This window comes from Numenius arquata, chromosome 3 (genome assembly GCF_964106895.1).
Source record: "Numenius arquata chromosome 3, bNumArq3.hap1.1, whole genome shotgun sequence".
Classification (NCBI taxonomy): Eukaryota; Metazoa; Chordata; class Aves; order Charadriiformes; family Scolopacidae; genus Numenius; species Numenius arquata.
Window position 1 is genome coordinate 28,388,115 of NC_133578.1, and position 6,484 is coordinate 28,394,598.

The 6,484-nt window shown below is 43.7% G+C and overlaps 1 protein-coding gene across 1 annotated transcript in view; it reads right to left on the bottom strand.

Annotated features, from left to right (window-relative positions):
* RAPH1 (Ras association (RalGDS/AF-6) and pleckstrin homology domains 1) overlaps nucleotides 1–5,704 on the bottom strand; it is a 96,323-nt gene extending 90,619 nt beyond the window's left edge. The window contains exon 1 of the mRNA XM_074145606.1: nucleotides 5,353–5,704. The gene's annotated coding sequence lies outside the window, so the exon portion shown is untranslated. The remainder of the gene's footprint in view (nucleotides 1–5,352) is intronic.
* Nucleotides 5,705–6,484: the final 780 nt, after the last annotated feature.

The following is a 6,484-nucleotide window of genomic DNA, read 5'->3' on the forward strand; positions in this document are numbered from 1 at the left end:
CTGTTACTACTCCAGCCATAACAACACACGGAGCAACTTCACGTCCACCAAAGTACCTGCGCATTTGTTTTGCTAATGCTGTCTTCTATAGCATCTATAATGAAGTCTATCAGTGACATCACATCATGAAGAGATGGAAAGAGGAGAGAGGGAAAGCCAGCAAGCATGTATGCAAGCTGTTGCCTTCTGAACATTTGTATTTCCACCAATGGTATATCACAAGAATCAACTCAGCAACTTTTCAACAAGTAACTGTATTGCACATCTCAACTCTGTGCAGTGCAGTTAAACTTAAGGACAAAGATATATGCCAGGTCCTACAAACACAGCAAATTATTAAGTCTTCGGAGAAAGGGAAGGACGAGATGAAATAATCACAGCACTGGCAGTAGCAAAGGTCGCAACACCAGCAATAGGCAGTGGACTTCAGCTCTCACTACCACATGAACAGAAGTTTCTGCCAGTCCCCACGCCATTGCTCCCAAAGCTTTCTGAAGGGTAAAGTTATCAGTGAGGATGAAGGATGCCAATTAGTCTCCCTCCAGCCCCTTTCTGCATACGTTTTATTTAGCATATTTTTCCACTTCATACGTGCATTTGAGAGAAATGATCAGGTTCTCTATTTAACTCCTGCAAGACTTTTTTTAGAGGAAAATGAAATACAGACACAAGTAGTAAAATTGATGAAAGCCACAAAACTGGAGAATGATGTCACTTTTTGCTCCTGTTTCTTTCAAATCCTGATCTGCTAGAAATCAGCTATTGTGCTGTAATAAATAGTAGGAAATAGTAAGGTGGTTTGGATCTGTGCTTAATATAGCTTAAGCAAAAGAGAACTGTTTTAGTTTATGAACACAACTTACTATTCTAAACACTTAAATTGACAGAGTACTGACACCCTTAGACAGTACAAGACTATTTCAACAGATGTCAAATACAACAATTAGAACAACACATCATTAACATTCCAATAAGGAATGATATTTAAGATAGTTTTCACACAAGATGAGAACAATCCTCATCCAGTTTACCATTCTCTCTATGCAACATCAGTGCATTTTTACCAGTAACAACTTCAGTTCTGGAACACTTTAAAATATTTATTCAAGAAAAGTAAATATATCATAACAGTTTTGCTACTGTGTATAGTAATTCCCTCACCAGACTCACTGTAATACTTTTGTATAAAAACTTTCACCTTACACACTGCTCTCCTAAAAAGAAAGACCAGAGACAATGAAGATTCAATCACCTTTTTGATTACATCAATTTAAATTAATCTGATGAATTTCTGTGACTAGAAATTCAGTAACAGGTAAAAATTATGTTCTATGACTAAAGTTTTGAAACTATTTTTATAGTAGCTCTGGAATTCCTCCTCCCTCCTCAGTCCTCTCTATAGAGGACTGAAATTATTATTCAACATTATGAAATAAATCAGCAAAAATTAATTTTCCTAATATTTAACCTCAGGTCAGTTTCAAATTCAAATGTGTACATCATCTTCCCTTACACAATTACTAACAAATATTGTGATACCTCACAGAACAAGATATTTCAAGTGCTTTTCATTAATAGACTTATAAAAAAACCTCAACAAAAATATTATTCTGTGTAACATCTTACATTAAACACTTCAACTAAGGCCTGTCCTAGCAAATAAATAAAAATTACTACTTAGGACAAAATAGAGAACTGACTTTAACTCATTGAAAAGTCAAAAAATATCATCCAACATATCTGGATCAATTTGCCTAAGAAGTATGCTGCAGATACTTTTCCTAGTCTTTATAAGACTTTCAACTACGAGGATGATTATTAGCAACCTGAACCATCATGGAATTTTACTTGTCTTTCTCACAGGGACGGATATGCTTAATTGGATAGTTATTAACAATTTCTAGTATTAACCTCTTGAAAATAATATGCCATTTTCAATGTACACAGTTTTTAAATGATGATAATGCTTGCAGATTAACAAGAATAAACTTGAATCCCTTGCCAATCTGAAGAACAACTGTAACAGGCAATTATAGTGCAAGTTTCTTCACTGGCATTCCCTAACCTCGTAGACATTCCTAACAGTGGAGAGCATTCAACGCATGTATTCACTCAAAATCTGTGACTGACAATTATGATAGAGGTATTTTTGAATCCTTTTTGAACAAATACAAGTTTGGTTTTGTAAGTTACATTTCCTTAAACAAAATTAACATTACACGTAGAAACACGTTAAATGTGACTACTCAGCAGTCTGCTGCCATTTTTACATATTACTAAACCTCAGTAATAAATCAGATCTGGATTGCCCCTTTTTATAAAGCTTGTTTATCTGAGATTGTCTGATTCAGCTGTAAATCAATACATGTTTTCTTCTAGGAATTGCAGAGAAAGGGTGTGAAACGTCACAAAATAAGCATCCATAAGTGTTCAGTTTATTGTTGGGGGCTGAAATATAAGTTGGACATTTTTGGCTTTGGCAAGTGCCCATAGCAAGTTCTAGATGTAATCAGCAGAGTCAGATGTTAACGGGAAGCTATGAAACATATTATTTCAGTACTACTTGAAAATTCAGTAATAAAACTATTGTTTAACATAACAGAAAAGGCAGTGTGATTATTTTGCAACCTTCAGCTTCATTTTTAACAAAGAGATTTGGATTTTTTTACTATTAAGAATGTGATATAAATTACTTAGCAGCTAGGATCTTGAGCACTATTCTCCTTAGTATTTGCCTAAGTGGCTTAGTCACTCAGATTTAATTCTGTCCCAGTTTGATAGAGTTTCAGTTTCTTCCCTTCCAGTGGCTGAAAGACATTTGAAGAAGGAAGGCAAGTTGTACGACCAGTAAAGATCAGATTAATACAGCATAAAGATGTTCAATTAAGAGCACAAAGAAGTAACTATTTCTGGCTAGAAAAGCTGGCTGATTTTATTAAAAATCTTGATACTGAAGGAAGAGATAAAGGAGCATATGTTTATATTCTTGCAAAATTCAAATAAGGAAACAACATAAGAGCTTAACAGCTAAAAACTTTCAGTGGTTTTGTTGTACCCTTAATGTACATCAGTTTGGGGGAAGGGAGAAATGAGACAATATCCACATATGCTGATACTCAGAAGACTGAGACACTGTCTTGAAAAATAAAGCTTCTTAAAATCAATCAAATTGAACCATTACCTACAAAAGTTACCTTGACAGTGTCATACACTCCTTTAAACCAACAGGTGCTCTCTGTACCACAGCTTACCTTATGAAGAATGGAACACGCTGCAACGTACAGGAAGTTCAAAACACTTTATGCCAATGCACTACTCACCTGGAAAAAAACTATTTCAAAGTCAAACCTGAAGGCAGCGGCCTCAAGATATTATGCAAGGAAGGCAGACTGACAAGTATATAAAATTTGTCAGTGCTCCTTTTCACATTACTTTTTATATTCTTTTGAGAGATTAACAACTGGTACACTACATTGCTTTCCTGAGCTGTGGCTTATCTCTTAGCAATACTTTTCTCTCCGTCATCCCATACTGAGTCAGAGAAACAGTGGTAGAAAGACTTTTCATCGCATGTTGTATGAGTCTAAAAACCAAGCCATTTTAAGGAAATATCTATCTGAAAACAAAAAATTTTGGAGGGCAGTAAATAAATTCCTTAATACCACTTACCTCTTTTTGAGGTAATTTGAGTGTCACCCACTGATAGGAAAAAACACATACCAACTTAGGTGCAGAAAAACAGTTCTATATTCCACTATCCATCACACCCACCCAAGAAGGATATCATTATATTAAATACGAATACATCTACATCTTTATGTGTAAAGTATTCCTTACAACTGGAATTTATGACCTATGCTTTTGATCTTCAAGAAGATTTAGCAAGTGATTTTTCTGTTCCTCTATTTTAATAGGAAACTTCTCAGCAGAGAAAAGCTGATTAAACAGAGTAAAATAGGCAGATTTGCAGTTTTAGACATGTTGTTGCAACAAACATCTAAATTCATTCATCAAAAAAATTCTAAATTAATTTTTCTGCTCAAAGGTGTTTTACAAGCTAATGTGGCCCTATCTGGATGACATGGGAGGGGGAACAGACAAAAAAAGGCAATTTGTTTAAAATAGAGTGGGTGTAATTCTACAGTAGTTCCCCATTTCTCCATCACATGAATGGCAGTGTAAAGATATTAGCCATATGAAATACCATACTTGTGCCAAATCGAGTATACCTGTACTCTTCCAATAACAGAGGAATTATACTACACATAGTGCAGTTTGTCCCTTTCTGAATACCTATAACCCACTAAAAACATAAAAAGACTTGAAATACTACTAAAAATTATGAAATGCCCAAACACAGAGATGCCTATTTTCTGCCACACAAAATAACAAATCCAAAACAAATAAAACCTTCCAAAATGAACAGTTAAGTCACTGGTTTCTTAAAATAACTGTCATTAATAAAGGAGAAAAAGGAGTATACCTATATGAATTTTACACAGGTCATGTGACACTCATGTATACACTCCTCCTTCCCCTCCCAGCATCAATGATTTTTCCCATGAAAAAAAAAAAAAAATCTCTCCCCATCTTCATGGAAACCAATGCAGACACCAGCCTTGCTTGGGAGGCTCTCCATAAACCAGCCTGCCCTCAGCAAGTCGTACAGCTAAAACGCTTAAGAGATTTCAGGTCTTTTTTTTTATATATATATATAATATATATATTTTTTTTTTTTAAACAAAACATTGTAACGAACAATACAAAGCAAGCTTTCCTTTCTGCACCAGGAAAGAGGGGTTTGAGCGTGTTTTGTTCTCCGGCACAGAGAGACTTGACGATGCCTGTGCAGGGGACTCGACTGCCTGCAGCTCCACAGGGTGGAGACTCACCCAAGCTGACATTGTCTGGATGCCACCGACTACATCCCTCGCGCATCCCCGGCTCACTTCCCAGCCTCTTCCGAGGCATGCCTTACACAGGGAAAAGCCGAGGGGAAACACAGGCACAGAAAAACCCTCCACCGGTCATCAGCATTGCAAAGCCGGCTTGAAAAAAATCAGCGGACGATGTTTAGGGCGTGGAGGGGCATAGGGCACAGACCGAGGGGGCGTTAAATCCTCGCCCCTCTCACACTCCTTCACTCCGGTCCTCCCCGCCCAGCCCCCGGCGGTAGCGATCCCTCAGCGGCCCCCGCCCCGCCGGCGGGCTGAGGGGAAGCGGCAGGAAACGCCGCCCCCCGCCCGCCACGGCCCGGCAGACGCCCGCCGGCTCTCCCACCGCCGCCCCCCGCAAAAAAAAAAAAAAAAAAAAAACAAAAAACAACGACAAGGCGGCGGTTCCACCACTCACCTCGCCCTGGCACCGAGGAAGCCCCCGGCGGGCTGGCGGGCAGCGGCGAGCCCCCTCAAAATAAGAGGGGCGAGGCGGCGGGCACACTCCCGCTCGCTGCCGGCGGCGGCACCCAGGCTCCGCTCCGCCAGCAGACCCCCCGGCTGCTGTTCCTCCTCCTCCCGCCGCCGCTAATGGTGGCCGCCGATACCGGTTCCCACTGCCGCTCCCTTCCTTTCCCGTGTCTTGTTTCCGCCCAGCGCGGAACACGCCTCCGCCCGGGCGCCAAAGCACGTCCCTGGCCGACACCGGAGACACCGCTCCCTCCACGCCGCTACCGCCCCACCGCCCGCCGCCGCCGCTCCGGGCTCCCCCCCCCCCGCCACTCACTTCCGGCGCACAGGCCGCACCTCGCCTCGCCCCGCCCTACCGGGCCCACCGCCAGCGTCCGGGGGGCGGCCAGGGCCCCGGAGAGCCAGGGCGGCTGCCGGCCGTTGGGCGCGCGAGCGGCGGTTGGCACGCGCGGGGCGGCTGGCGCGCGGGGGGCGGCTGGGCGGTTGGCGCGCGGGGGGCGGCCGGGCGCCGTACCGGGGTGCCCTGAGGCGAGCTGCCGCCCCCGCCCCGGGGCCGCTGGCTCTCCCCCAGGCCGTCGCGCTGCCGAGCCGGGCGGAGCGGGTCCGCCCGGAGCTGGCGGCAGCGAGCGCGCTTTCGCCGGGCGCTGGCCGTGCGGCGGGCGGCTTGCGGCAGGGAACGTACGATGCGGTTCGGTAGGCAGCTCCGGGTGCTGGGGGGCGTTTCCCCTCCGGCGCCGGTCACCAAGGGTTTCTGTGGGCAGCAAATTGCCAAATGCTGGAAATGCCACGGAAACCCTCGGTCGTGTGTCCCGCAGAGCCGCCGGCGGCTGCCCTGGGCCAGCCTCGGACTACGCCGCCTTGGCCACACTCCATCCCTAGTCCTTATCCTAGCACAACTTCAGGGCCGAGATCACCCCTTTTAAAATTATTTCCGAAATGGGATAAACAGCTGGGTGCGACTGCAAGTACTGCTATGGGAGGGGAGGTTCACTTAAATATAGTTTATTGCGTGGGCTGCTGGGGAAGATGGCAGTGTGCTGGGGCTCCAAGCATTAGCGTGGAAGAGATGACACTCACAC